General features: G+C 42.7%; 1 protein-coding gene across 1 annotated transcript in view; it reads left to right on the top strand.

Moving 5' to 3' along the window:
* LOC126419121 (serine/arginine repetitive matrix protein 2) overlaps positions 1-16216 on the top strand; it is a 1464442-nt gene that overhangs the window by 284127 nt on the left and 1164099 nt on the right. The window lies entirely within an intron of this gene.

The following is a 16216-nucleotide window of genomic DNA, read 5'->3' on the forward strand; positions in this document are numbered from 1 at the left end:
CTCTCATAATCGGTCCTTCTTAAGACCACGTTTGACTATCATCTCCATAAATGTGGAGGGATTATCACCTGCCAAACAGGATATACTGGCTGATTTGTGCAGATCGAACGAATGTCACGTCCTATGCCTACAGGAAACGCACCGAGGTCCAAACAGCAATAGACCTAAAACTGCGCTCATGAAACTGGCAATCGAACGGCCTGACGATCAATACGGAAGTGCAGTTTTCATACGAGAGGGAGTAGCCTATGACGAGTTTCAACTTTCAGACAAAAACAACAATGAACTTCTCAGAGTTGAGACTAATCATATGACAGTAACATCAATATATAAGCCTCCAAATACGCCATTCGAATATGACCTGCCGCGCAATAATCCCCTTCCCACGGGTAGTATTGTAATGGGTGACTTCAATAGTCACCACACACGCTGGGGATACAGTGAATCTAATGAAGACGGAGTCGAGGTGGAGACATGGGCAGATGCTGAATCACTCTGTCTCATACACGACGCCAAAGTCCCCCCATCTTTTAACAGCGGCAGGTGGCAAAGGGGATACAATCATGACCTCGTCTTCGTCAGTCAGAACTTGGTAACTGAGTGCGTGAAAGATGTCCTGGGTCCTATTCCGCACTCCCAACATAGTTCCATCAAACTCACAGTTACTTCAGCAGTGGTGCCAGTGCGGATTCCATTTCGACGAAGATTTAATTTCAAGAGGGCAAACTGGGAAGGTTTCGCAATTGGAATCGACGAAAAGCTGCAAACTCTAGAACCAACACCCAGCAACTACGATAAGATGATAGAAATCGTCCAGAATGTATCAAGAAAGTCTATCCCTAGGGGCTGCAGAACGGAGTTTGTACCGGGCCTAACGAAGGACAGCCGGCAACTATACGATGCATATAAGGAAGAGTATGAGGGGAACCCATTCTCTGAAGAAACTCTTGAACTTGCAAATGCACTTACCGACCAGCTAATCGAGAAGCGCCGAGAAGAATGGCAACATCTAATTGAAAGTGTAGACATGAAACACTCTAGCCGGATTGCCTGGAAGACAATTAAGAAGCTAAATAATGACCCTAAGCAGCAAACGGAAGCACCAAGAGTAACAGCCAACCAAATAGCGCACCAACTCTTTCTTAATGGGAAAACGAAGACTCCAGCAAAAACCATCCCAATAAGAAGTGGCGAAAGTGACACGAACTACTACAGCCGTCCATTTACCATCAAAGAGCTAGAGTCCGCACTTAAATATCTGAAACCTGGCAAAGCAGCAGGGCTAGATGACCTTAGGAATGAACAGATCCTTAAATTTGGCGAGTACACGAAAAACTGGCTGCTCCTACCTTTCAATACCTGTGTCCGCCCCCGGTAGCTGAATGGTCAGCGCGACAGACTGTCAATCCAAAGGGTCCGGGTTCGATTCCCGGCTGGGTCGGAGATTTTCTCCGCTCAGGGACTGGGTGTTGTGTTGTCCCGATCATCATCATTTCATCCCCATCGACGCGCAAGTCGCCGAAGTGGCGTCAAATCGAAGGACTTGCACCAGACGAACGGTCTACCCGATGGGAGGCCCTCGTCACTCGACATTTGACTTTTCAATACCTGTATCCGGCTAAACAACATCCCGAAACTCTGGAGAAAGGGCAAGGTCATAGCCATTCCAAAACCCGGCAAACCATTGGACGAGCCAAAAAATTTCAGACCGGTAACATTACTTTGCTGCTTGTACAAGGTGTTCGAGCGCATGCTGCTGAATCGACTTGTGCCTAATACTGATCATCAGATAATTCCGGAACAGGCGGGGTTTCGCCCTGGGAAAACTTGCACTGGACAGGTCTTGAACCTTACCCAGTTCATAGAGCATGGATACGAGAACCGTCTAGTTACTGGAGCCGTACTTGTCGACCTCTCATTCGCATTCGACGCTGTAAATCACGAACTGCTGCTCACTAAAATATTCGCTATGACTAATGATTTCGGGCTGACATAAATTATATCAACTCTTCTCAGAAACAGACGGTTCATCGTAAACCTAGGAGGGAAGCGAAGCCGATGGCGTATCCAGAAAAATGGACTACCCCAAGGCAGTGTCCTCGCACCCACTCCTTTCAACATATATGTGAATGATCAAACAGCTGCACCAGGGACTAGGAGCTTTGCTTACGCGGACGATCTTGCAATAGCCGTGCAGGGTCGGCACTTTGACATAGAAATTAGCCTTACGAATGCCCTCAACGGTCTAACGCCATACTACGAAGCCAACTGCCTACGCCCGAACGCAGCAAAAACATTATCCTGCCTATTCCATCTTCGAAACCGAGACGCCAAACATACCCTAAACATCACGTGGAACAACCAACGGATCGCGTTCAGCAGCACTCCTTGTTATTTAGGCGTCACCCTTGATCGCACACTTGCTTACAGACATTATGTAGACAAGGTCAGGGGCAAACTATCAACAAGAAACAATCTCCTGAGTAAGCTCACCTCCACAAAATGGGGTGCCGACCCACATACTTTCCGTACGTCGGCACTCGCACTCTGCTACTCGGTTGCTGAATACGCTGCCCCAGTTTGGGAAAGATCAGCGCATGCGAAACGAGTGGATCCTCTGCTGAACGATGCCTGTCGCGTAATCACGGGATGCCTGAGACGCACCCCGGTTAGCCAACTTTATTTGCTTAGTGGCATAGTTCCACCCAACATCAGACGAGCTATAGCAAGCGAAGCAGAGCGCCTCAAGCAGCTGCGCGACCAGCGCCATCCTCTCTTCGGACAAAACCCTCCACACACACACGTCTAAAATCAAGACGGAGTTTCCTCACCTCAGTTCAACCGCTCGAAACCTCAAAACAAAAGGCCAGATTGTCAAAATGGCAAGCAACACTGCCTACGGGAGACCAGGCACCTCTAATCTCACCCAACGAACAATTGGCCTCTGGAAATGAACTAAAATGGCCATTATGGAGAACCCTCAACCGCCTACGAACTGGGGTGGGCAGATGCAACGTAAAAACATGTGTAAATGGGGATACCGAGACGGGACGGACACGTGCCAGTGCGGACAGACCCAAACAATGGACCACCTCCCGGAATGCAGCAACATGGGGGAAGTGTGCAGGAAAGAAGATCTGGTAAACGCTACGCCAGTGGCAGTTAAATGCGCTGAATTTTGGCGGGACGTGATATGATATATATACTGTGTTTGTCTTTATATTGTAATGTGACTCCCCATTTTGGGTTTGTTTTATTTATACATATGTGTATTGTATTTGTATTTGTGTGTATATGTAATATGTGGGTTGTCTATGGATTGGACACGATTAAATAAATAAATAAATCATACCTGAAGATGGTTTTTTGTATTCCGGAAACGATAACACGAGGCATATTCGAAAAGCAATGACTCTTTCTGTTGTGACTTGGCAAGACAGCCAAGCCACTACGATGTGAAGCCGAAAGGCACGCGTTTAAACTCACGCAGGCTGGCGTGAGGTCTGGAACAGGTAAAGTAATGGAGACTAGCAAGTAAAGTACGTAGCTTCTTGAATACTTAACTTTAATCCATAATTGGTGAACATCGGTCTGACGGTACATGCATCACAAGATAAATAGCAAATGATAATGGCGCCTTGCTAGGTCGTAGCAAATGACGTAGCTGAAGGCTATGCTAACTATCGTCTCGGCAAATGAGAGCGTAATTTGTCAGTGAACCATCGCTAGCAAAGTCGGCTGTACAACTGGGGCGAGTGCTAGGAAGTGTCTCTAGACCTGCCGTGTGGCGGCGCTCGGTGTGCAATCACTGACAGTGGCGACACGCGGGTCCGACGTATACTACCGGACCGCGGCCGATTTAAAGGCTACCACCTAGCAAGTGTGGTGTCTGGCGGTGACACCACACTTTCCTTATACCTGACAGGTCAAACAAAGCTGTACGCTGTTGTGTGCTTACTCTTTTATTAACGTCTTGTTCAAATACGTCTTCTTGCTTAAAATTGCATAGTAACATAAAATTGCAGTCAACGTATTAATTTACGAGACAGACGAGTTTTGAAAGGTATCGGGAGGTTGCTACGTGAAACTAAGGGGTATGGAGAGAAGTGAAGAAACTGACTGTCACTGAGCGTGAGCGAGGGAATTGCGCTTTTTTTATAGCAACGGAATTAAACTGAGTTTTCCGGTGTATAGTTAGGACTGTTTTACAATGCATAGTGCTCAGTATGAATTTAGTGGGCGCATCCAAAGTAATTTTGAGAAAATAATAATCTGAGAGCTAAGATGTTCGGACAGTGGAATAGCTTAGTTACTGAGTGGACTATTTTTGATACATAGCGCGGACTATGAACTTAATGGACGCATAGCTCAAAGAGATTGTTGTTATAAACTGTTATCTCATAAAATAATAATCTCGAAGTTCGGACGGTGGAGTAACATGTTCAAAAAGTAAATTGTTTTCGATACATAGGGCGCACTGTGAAATATAAATGTGCTGAAGTGCTTTTCTTCATGAACTAATAAGTAAGTAATATAAAAACTACAACGTTCGCACAGCGGTGAGAAATGTTCAGTAAGCGCAGTGGCGTCGTAAACATTACGTTTAATTGGGCTGCAGCATATTTCTACATCTACATCTACATCCATTGTCCGCAAGCCACCTGACGGTGTGTGGCGGAGGGTACCTTGAGTACCTCTATCGGTTCTCCCTTCTATTCCAGTCTCGTATTGTTCGTGGAAAGAAGGATTGTCGGTAGGCTTCTGTGTGGGCTCTAATCTCTCTGATTTTATCCTCATGGTCTCTTCGCGAGATATACGTAGGAGGGAGCAATATACCGCTTGACTCTTCGATGAAGGTATGTTCTCGACACTTCAACAAAAACACGTACCGAGCAACTGAGCGTCTCTCTTGCAGAGTCTTCCCCTGGAGTTTATGTATCATCTCCGTAACGCTCTCGCGATTACTAAATGATCCTGTAACCTAGCGCGCTGCTCTCCGTTGGATCTTCTCTATCTCTTCGATCAACCCTATCTGGTACGGATCCCACACTGCTGAGCAGTATTCAAGCAGTGGGCGAACAAGCGTACTGTAACCTACTTCCTTTGTTTTCGGATTACATTCCTTAGGATTCTTCCAATGAATCTCAGTCTGGCATCTGTTTTACCAACGATCAACTTTATATGATCATTCCATTTTAAATCACTCCTAATGCGAACTATCAGATAATTTAGGGCATAAACTGCTTCCAGTTGCTGACCTGCTAATTTGTAGCTAAATGATAAGGGATCTATCTTTCTGTGTATTCGCAGCACATTACACTTGCCTACATTGAGATTCAATTGCCATTCCCTGCACCATGCGTCAATTCGCTGCAGATCCTCCTGCATTTCAGTACAATTTTCCATTGTTACAACTCCTCGATATACCACGGCATCATCCGCAAAAAGCCCCAGTGAACTTCTGATGTCATCCAAAAGGTCATTTATGTATATTGTGAATAGCAACGGTCCTACGACACTCCCCTGCGGAACACCTGAAATAACTCTTACTTCGGAAGACTTCTCTCCGTTGAGAATGACATGCTGCGTTCTGTTATCTAGGAACTCTTCAGTCCAATCACACAATTGGTCTGATAGTCCATATGCTCTTACTTTGTTAATTAAACGACTGTAGGGAACTGTATCGAACGCCGTGCCTATGGCCCTCTGTGTCTCGTGGACGAATAGCGCGAGCTGGGTTTTACACGATCGTCTTTTTCGAAACCCATGCTGATTCCTACAGAGTAGATTTCTAGTCTCCAGAAAAGTCATTATACTCGAACATAATACGTGTTCCAAAATACTGATCGACGTTCGAGATATAGGTCTATAGTTCTGCACATCTGTTCGACGTCCCTTCTTGAAAACGGGGATGACCTGTGCCCTTTTCCAATCCTTTGGAACGCTACGTTCTGCTAGAGACCTACGGTACACCGCTGCAAGAATAGGGGCATCTTTATACACTGCCGGAACAAAAATAGTGCATCCTTTTAGAGGTTTCCATTTCACTGAAGATTTATTGCTACATTAGTGCATATGGAGTACATGAAATGATTACATTTACAGATCATTAGCATAAGAGGTTCGCGCTGCTGCTACGGTCGCAGGTTCGAATCCTGGCTCGGGCATGAATTGTGTGATGTCCTTAGGTTAGTTAGGCTTAAGTAGTTCTAAGTCTAGGGCACTGATGACCTCAGATGTTAAGTCCCTTGGTGCTTAGAGCCATTTGAACCTTTAGCGGTTCTGAGGCACCAAGTATCGATCCTTGCTGAAACGCCGACATTAGTACGTGGTGTAACCTCCATGCGCCGTAATGAAGGCGCTGACTCTGACAGCCAGTTGATCGTACAGTTGGCGAATACTGTCCCGGGGTACGTTATGCGACGCTTTCTTAACCTCTTCACGTAGTTCTGTAAGAGTTGTTTTTTGGCGAGTCGCTTTAGAAGGTCAACGGCAAACCTCGAAGTTTTTATTTCTTCTCCCTGAAATTTAATTCTTACTCCTAACTTTTCTTTGGCTTCCTTTACTGCTTGTTCAATAACATCGAGGACAGGCTACAACCCTGACTGACTCTCTTCTCAACCACTGCCTTCCTTTCATGCCCCTCGACTCTTATAACTGCCGTCTGATATCTGCACAATTGGTAAACAGCCCTGCGTTAGCTGTATTTTACCCCTGCTCCCTTCAAAATTTCAAAGAGTCTGCAGGTGCAATAAACGTCGGTTTATCTTTCCTTAACCTAACTTCTAAGATAAGTCATAGGATCTGTATTGTCTCACGTGTCGCCACATTTGTTCGGAGTCCAAACTGATCTTCCCCGAGGCCGGCTTCCACCACTTTTTCCACTCTTCTGTAAGGAATTCTTGTTAGTATTTTGGAACCATGACTTAGAAACTGATACGACAGTGCTGCCAAAGCAGAGATACTAGACACAGCCTTCTGAAATGCCTTAACAAAAGAGGACGAAGTAAATATTCCAGAATTCGAATCGAGAACAGCTGCCAACATGAGTAACGTAGAAGTAAATATCCTCGGAGTAGTGAAGCAACTTAAATCACTTAATAAAAGCAAGTCTCCTGGTCCAGACTGTATATCAATTAGGTTCCTTTCGGAGTATGCTGATGCATTAGCTCCATACTTAACAAACATATACAACCGTTCGTTTGACGAAAGATCCGTACCCAAAAACTGGAAAGTTGCGCAGGTCACACCAAGATTCAAGAAAGGTAGTAGGAGTAATCCACTAAATTACAGGCCCATATCGTTAACGTCGATATGCAGCAGGATTTTAGAACATATATTGTGTTCGAACATAATGAATTACCTCGAAGAAAACGGTCAATTAACACACAGTCAACATGGGTTTAGAAAACATCGTTCTTGTGAAACACAACTAGCTCTTTATTTAAATGAAGTGCTGGGTGCTATTGAGAAGGGGTTACAGATCGATTCCATATTTCTGATTTCCGGAAGCCTTTTGACACTGTACCACACAAGCAGCTCGTAGTGAAGTTGGTGATGAAACATCGTCTCAGTTATGTGACTGGATTTGTGACTTCCTGTCAGACAGGTCACAGTTCGTAGTAATTGACGGAAAGTCATCGAGTAAAACAGAAGTGAATTCCTGCGTTCCCCAAGGTAGTGTTATAGGCTCTTTTCTGTTCCTTATCTATATAAACGATTTTGGAGACAATCTGAGCAGCCATCTTCGATTGTTTGCAGATGACGCTGTCGTTTATCGACTAAGAAAGTCATGAGAAGATCAAAACAAACTGCAAAACGATTTAGAAAAAATATCGGAATGGTGCGGAAAGTGGCAATTGACCTTAAATAACGAAACGTGTGAGGTCATCCATCGGAATGGTGCGGAAAGTGGCAGTTGACCTTAAATAACGAAACGTGTGAGGTCATCCAGTGAGTGCTAAAAGAAGCACGTTAAACTTCGGTTACAAGATAAATCAGTCTAATCTAAAAGCCGTAAATTCAACTAAATACCTAGGTATTACAATTACGAACAACTTAAATGGGAAGAAACACATAGAAAATGTTGTGGGGAAGGCTAAACAAAGACTGTGTTTTATTGGCAGGACACTTAGAAAACGTAACAGATCTAATAAGGAGACTGCCTAAACTAAGCTTGTTCGTCCTCTTTTAGAACACTGCTACGCGGTGTTGGATCCTTACCAGATAGAACTGACGGAGTACATCGAAAAAGTTCAAAAAAAGGCAGCACGTTTTGTATTATCGCGAAATATGGGAGAGAGTGTCGCAGAAATGATACAGGATTTGGGTGGACATCATTAAAAGAAAGGCGGTTTTCGTTGCGAAGGAATCTTCTCACGAAATTCCAATCACCAACTTCCTCCTCCGAATGCGAAAATATTTTGTTGACACCACTTTACATAGGGAGGAACGATCACGAAGATAAAGTAAGGGAAATCAGAGCTCGTACGGAAAGATATAGGTGTTAATTCTTTCCGCGCGAGATTAGAATAACAGAGAATTGTGAAGGTGGTTCGATGAACCCTCTGCCAGGCACTTAAACGTGATTTGCAGAGTATCCATGTAGATGTAGTTGTAGATAATGCGGTAATATTCACTCCCGTCAGTACCTGTTTTTTTGTGAATTGGAATTATTATATTATTCTTGAACGCGGAGGGTATTTCGCATGTGTAATAATCTTGCACACCAAATGGAAGAGTCTTCTCATGGCTGACTATGCCTAGGCTATCAGTAGCCTTGACTGAATGTCGTCTACACCGGTGTCTTGTTTCGACTTAGATCTTTCAGACTCCTGCCAAATTCTTCTCACAGTATATCTCCCATTGCATCCTCATCTACATCCTCGTCCAGTTCTATAACATTGCCTTCAAGTTCACCCCCCTGGTGTAGACCATTTCAGCTTTCCCGTCTTTGCTTATGCTGGACTGTCCATTTGAGATCTTGATATTCATAAATCTACTTCTCTTTTCTCCAACTGCCTTTTTAATTTTCCTGCAGCCGTTTGTCTATCTTTCTCGTAGTAAAATATGCTTCTAAATCCTTACATCTCTCCTGTAGCCATTCTTGGTTAGCCATTTTGCACTTCCTGCCAATCTCATTTTTTAGAAATTTTTATTCCCTTTCACCTGCTTCATTTGCTGCATTTTTATATTTTCTCCTTTCATCAGCTAAATTCAATATCTTGTGTTATACAAGGATTGCTACCACGCCTTTAGTTATTTGATCCTCTGCTGACTTCACTATTTCATCTCTTACAGCTATCCACTCCTATTCCACTGTATTCCTTTCACCTTTTTTCCCAACCGTTGCCTAATACTCTCCCTGAAACCATCAATAATATCTGGTTCTTTCAACTTATCTAGGTCCCATCTCCCTTATCACAATTTCTTCAATTTTAATCTACAGTTCAAACCAATAAACTGTGGTCGGGGTCTACATCTGCTCCTGGAAATATCGTACAATTTAAAATCTGTCTCCGAAATCAATCTGAAATCTTCCAGTGTCTCCAGGTCTCTTCGACGTTTACAACATTATTTCGTAATTCTTAAAGCGTTGCCGATGATTAAATTATACTCAGTGCAAAGTTCTACCAGACAGCTTCCTCTTTCATTCCTTGCATCCTTTCCATATTCACCCACTATTTTTCCTTCTCTTTCTTTTCCTACTATCGAATTTCAGTCTCTTGTTACTATTAAATTTTCCTCTCCCTTAACCATATGAATAATATCTTTTATATCACCATAAATTTCTACAATCTCTTCAATATCTGCAGAGCTAGTTGGCATATAAATTTGTATTACGATGGTGGGTGTTGGCTTCGTGTCTGTCCCGACTACGGTAATGCGTTCACTGTACGGTTCGAAGTAGTTTACCCGCATTCCTGTTTACTTATTCACTATTAATCTTGCTCCTGCGTTATCCCTGTTTGAGTTTGTATTTGTAATCCATTATTCTCCTGACCAAAGGCCCTATCCTCTCGCCCCCGGGCTTCACTAATTCCCACTATTTCTAACTTTATTCGGTAACGTCTGGTAGAAACAATATTATGAAGAATCCTGTTACGTTGAAAGACCTCTGCCGATAATCACATGAACTGATAACTTACAGCTGGTGCCAAGGTACTCGTATTTAGAGCTAGTCTGAAAGATGAAATTTGCTCCAAGTTTCTACCTTCATTATTATTCCATTTAAAAAAAAAAACAGGAGTACAGCGTGTATTTCGATTATAGAGATGCTATTTTTTTAACTCTGCTTACAACGTACATACGAAACTAATAACAAGTATACTAAAAATACTATCTGAAACTTTTCGTACGGACGAAGGGAATGAGTTTCGGATGGGAAGAGCTTGCTTAAGCATTTTTTTCCCAGTCTGTCACATTATTAAAAAACGCAGAGGATACAATCATTACATAAAGTAGCCAGCCTTTTTCGGCTATCAGAAAGCCTTGGATAAAATTAACAGATCTAAATTATGGGAAATTCTAGAAAATAATTTTCTTGTTCAGAGTATTAACATAATCAAAGTACAAAAAAGGAAGTCCTTCTGTGAGAACCATGTCTCAGGGATTGAGATAAGGATGTCCTTTATCTAACAATCTATTTAACATATATATAGAGGACATCGTAAACAGGTGGCAGAAAAAGTTAGTGCACCGTTATAAGCCTAATAATAAAGTTAAAAATACACCCTTGTTTGCAGATGATCAAATGATCTTAGCGGACTCGGACGATAGATTCCACAGAGTAACTTAGTACTCGCACAAGATAAGAAATAATTATAACATAACATTATCTAAGGATTTGACAAGGATAATAGCTTTCCATAGTAAGGAGCCTCTAAGGGCAAAAATGTAATTGACGATAAACCACGCAGACAAATAAATACTTTTAAATACCTGCGATGAGAGGCATCATATATTACATCCACAGATGTAAATGCAAAAATTTCAGATGGATGCTATAAATCCCACACTCCCAAGAAAGGTTTGGAAAGAGAGAGTACTAGACTTTTATACTACTATAGCAATAAGAGGTCTGATGTACTGGTCACAGCCATGGACTCTAACCTCACTGGATGGGGAGGATTGAAGCAGAGATGAGACTCCTAAGATCAAGAGATGGAAAAAGAATAGTGAAGTTAGGAACGAGCTGTAGGCTAAAAGCATATTTCAAGAAACAGAAGAGTACTGAAATAAATGGCATGAACACATTTAAATGATATCAGCTGAAATAATAACTAAAGTAACATACAAATACACACTTTAAGGGAAACGAAGTGTTGGGTATTCTAAGAAGAAATAGAAATATCATTTGCAACGTACTTGAAATTTTAATAGGTAAGGAAACCTAAATCAAAACTGGACATGATGATGTTTCTACCTTCATTGCTGTTGTACAAGATTTGTAAAATAAGACCGAACTTTTCATTAGTTAACTCAGAAGAGTGTACCTGGAGCCACTCTGTAGCGGCTCTGGACATGTGGGGTGTCGCATTGTCCAGCTGGAATTGCCCAAATCCGTCGGAATGTACAACAGACATGAGTAGATACACTTGATCAGACGGGATGCTTACGTAGGTGTCATCTGTCAGAGTCGTATCTGGGCGTATCAGGGGTCCCATATCACTCCAACTGCACACGCCCCTCACCATTACAGAGCCTCCACCAGCTTGAATAGTCCCCTGCTGACTTGCAGGGTCCATGGATTCATCAATTTGTCTCCATATCCGCTCAACACAACTTGAAACGAGACCCGTCCGACCAGGCAACATGTTTCCAGCCATCAACAGTATAATATCGGTGTTGACGGGCCCAGGTGAGGCGTAAAGCTTTGTGTCGTGCAGTCATCAAGGGCATACGAATGGGCCTTCGTCTCCGAAAGCCCATATCGATGATGTTTCGTTAAATGGTTAACATTCGTACACTTGGTGATGGCCCACCATTGAAATCTGCAGCAAATTGCGGAATGGTTACACTTCTCCGACGTTGAACGATTCTCTTCAGTCGCCATTGGTCTCGTTCTTGCAGGATCTTTGTCCGGCCGTAGCAATGTCGGAGTTGTGATGTTTTTACCGGATTCCCGATTGTCACGGTAGACTCGCGAAATGGTCCCAGGGGAAATCCCCATTTCACCACTACCTCAGAGGTGCTGTGTCCTATCGCTGGTTCGCCGATTATAACACCACGTACAAACTCAATTAAATCTGAAGAGCGGTAACTGGTCTAACGTCTGCGCTAGACTCTTGTTGTCTTATACAGGCGGTGCCGACTGCAGTGCCGTATTCACCCTGTTGACATACCTCACTATTTGAATACTCATCCCTGTACCAGTTTCTTTGGAACTTAGTGTGATTTACAATGGGTAATCTGAAGGTAGAGTTTTGATTGCAATACTGAATCATATACTTTTGTAAAATCTATGAAAAGATTATGAACTGGTTTATTGTATTCCCATTTCTTTTCCAAAATTTGACACAGGGTGAATATTTGGTCTATAGTTGATCTGTTCCTCCGAAAGCCAGCGTGGTAATCGCCCACAATTTTATCTGTATATGTTGTAAGCCTGCTTAGCAGAATATTCGAGAAAATTTTGGAACATACTGGTAATAGCGATATCCCTCTATAATTACTACAATCCATTTTGTCGCCATTGTTAACAATTGGGATCAGAATCGACTCCTGCCAGTCTTCAGGTATCATCTCTGAGTTCCATACTTTAGTTATCACTTTGTGAACTACTTCCACCAATTTCCGTCCCCCAATTTTAACTAACTCTGCAGTTATCCTATCTGATCCTGATGCTTAGACTTATAGAAGCGAGTTTGAAAAACACAAAAGGTAGAGTACGGGTGGGGAAATTGGAGTCAGAAGAATTTGTAATATGGCTCTGAGCACTATGGGACTTAACATTTGAGGTCATCAGTCCCCGAGAACTTAGAACTACTTAAACCTAACTAACCTAAGGACATCACACACAACCATGCCCGAGGCAGGATTCGAACCTGCTACCGTAGCGGTCGCGCGGTTCCAGACTGAAACGCCTAGAACCACTCGGACACACCGGCCGGCAATTTGTAATAAAGAACGGACTTAAGCAGGGAGATGCCCTGTCTCCACTACTTTTTAATTTAGTCCTAGAATATATTGTACGAATGGCAGCAGATAATTCAGAGGATGTGGCGTTAAATGGAAATATTAAGATATTAGGGTATGCAGATGATCTAAACATCATTAGCGATAGGAAAGAATCTGTAACAGTAAATGCGAATGCGTTAATCAAGGCTAGTGAAGATGTAGGTCTAAGGATAAGTGAAGACAAAAGTAAATACCTGATTACTTCTAGAATGCCAACAGCTGCAGATCAGGAAATGTTAAGAGTTGGAGACATGCAGTTTGAAAAAGTGAACACATTTAAGGATCTGGGCGTGGACATCACTTCGAGAAATGAGATTGAATCCGAACTGAAGAAGAGATTACGGGCGGGAAATGCGTGCTACTTCTCACTGAATAGGATACTTTCATCACGGATGTTGTCTAGGAATTTAAAGATTAGAATATACAAAACTATTTTTCTACCAGTTATGCTGTATGGGTGTGAGACTTGGTCTCTTACTGGGCAAAATGAAAAGCCGTTTCGAGTATTTGAGAACAAAACTTTGAGGAAAATTTTCGGAGCAAAAAGGTATGACATTAGCGGAGAGTGGAGAAAACGAACAGGTTCACGAACTCTATTCAAGCCCTGACATAATCAGTATTATTAAATCACATAGGCTGCGATGGGCGGGTCACGTAGCTGGCATGGATGAGGGCAGGGCAGCGCGCAGAGTACTGGTAGGGCTGTTGTTGTTGTGGTCTTCAGTCCAGAGACTGGTTTGATGCAGCTCTCCATGCTACTCTATCCTGTGTAAGCTTCTTCATCTCCCAGTACCTACTGCAGCCTACATCCTTCTCAATATGCTTAGAGTATTCATGTCTTGGCCTCCCTCTTCGATTTTTACCCTCCACGCTGCCCTCCAATACTAAATTGGTGATCCCTCGATGTCTCAGAACATGTCCTACCAACCGATCCCTTCATCTGGTCAAGTTGTGCCACAATCTCCTCTTCTCCCCAGTTCTATTCAATACCTCCTCATTAGTTATGTGATCTACCCATCTAATCTTCAGCATTCTTCTGTAGCACCACATTTCGAAAGCTTCTATTCTCTTCTTGTCCAAACTATTTATCGTCCACGTTTCACTTCCATACATGGCTACACTCCATACAAATACTTTCAGAAATGACTTCCTTACACTTAAATCTATACTCGATGTTAACAAATTGCTCTTCTTCAGAAAAGCTTTCCTTGCCATTGCCAGTCTACATTTCATATCTTCTCTACTTCGACCGTCATCAGTTATTTTGCTCCCCAAATAGCAAAACTCCTTTACTACTTTAAGTGTCTCACTTCCTATTCTAATTCCCTCGGCATCACCCGACTTAATTCGACTACATTCCATTATCCTCGTTTTGCTTTTGTTGATGTTGATCTTATATCCTCCTTTCAAGACACTGTCCATTCCGTTCAACTGCTCTTCCAAGTCCTTTGCTGTCTCTGACAGAATTACAATGTCATCGGCAAACCTCAAAGATTTTATTTCTTCTCCATGGATTTTAATACCTACTCCGAACTTTTCTTTTGTTTTCTTTACTGCTTGTTCAGTATACAGATTGAATAACATCAGGGAGAGGCTACAACCCTGTCTCACTCCCTTCACAACCACTGCTTCTCTTTCATATCTCTCGATAACTTGCATCTGCTGTCTGTACTAATTGTAAATAGCCTTTCGCTCCCTGTATTTTACCCCTGCCACTGGTAGGGCACTTAGAGGGAAAACGTCCCGTGGGGAGACCGAGGCGTAGATGGGAGGACAATGTGAAGGCTGATTTGAGGAGCCTAGGTATTGAAGGTTGAAACGCGTATGTACTCGGTAGCAGCGATGGCGAGGCATGACAGAATCTCTGACCAGAGAGTTATTTATCGTTGCTAGTCTGCGCTTGACCGCGCGAGTGTTCAGTTGGAGAGCAGCAGCACGTGCGAGATGACAGTGTTCGAGAGCAGTTGTTGTACGTAGCGAGTCGCGAGAGCATGTAGTAGCGCGCGAGAGACAGGGGCAGTTGTGTGTGAGGAGTCGGCGGGCGTCGACAGGGGCTCTGGTCAAGGTTCAGGACGAGGTGTATTTTTAAATAAGGTAATGAAGCAGCATTGCGCTCATCTGATAATGTAATGTATCTTAACAGTAATTAATTTGTTCAAGAATCGCCCCAATAATAATTTTATTCTGAAAGCAATTTTTTAAGAAAATACTTCCTATGTTTTTCCTGCCAGAATCAATTTATCAGATTAGCACAGGGCCTAAGGCCATCGCAGATGACCTTATAAAATTTATCAGGTTGATCATAACGTTAATTTTGTGGGGACTTAATATTTTTGCACATTGTTATTATCATTGAGTTTTATTGCTGTGGGAAGCTAACATATGGCACTATTTGCAATTCTTATTCAATTCTTTTCATTTTCATATTTTTGTGCGAAAGTTACACTTGGCTCTATTTTCATTAACATTTAAATATTGTCATTTTTTAAAAATTCTCCGGGGATGTTACACTTAGCACAATGAGTATTCACATTTAAAATATTTTCTTTCATTTTTGCGTGGAGGTTACACTAGGTTCTATTCCCATTAACATTTAAATATTGTCTTTCGAAATTCTTCTGGGGAGGTTACAAGGTGAATGGATGAAAATAGCCCAAGACAGGGACACATGGCGAAAATACGTTGCTGCGGTAATGGACCCTCGAGTCGGGTATGACAAATGAGTGAGTGTGTGTGTGAGTGATCGGAAGGTGATTGCTTAGTCAACTGGAACTTGTCATCACATTTTGAAGTTTTATAATGTGCCTGATCTAGACAAATTTTTAAATGTAAAGAAGTTCTTTTACGTCCGTCCAGAGACAGATGGTGTATGGAAGGGGGAGATTAATGATACAGAAACAGAGACCGTAGATGTTTACGATACGTATGAGTAATACTCACAGCTCGATTTCTCCGCGGAGAGAAACCGGCCCCGGCTGCCGCGCAACATAATTTCCTGTGTGTATGTGGGGCGCACCACGCAGCTCCGCAGCGATGC

This window comes from Schistocerca serialis, chromosome 1 (genome assembly GCF_023864345.2).
Source record: "Schistocerca serialis cubense isolate TAMUIC-IGC-003099 chromosome 1, iqSchSeri2.2, whole genome shotgun sequence".
NCBI lineage: Eukaryota > Metazoa > Arthropoda > Insecta > Orthoptera > Acrididae > Schistocerca > Schistocerca serialis.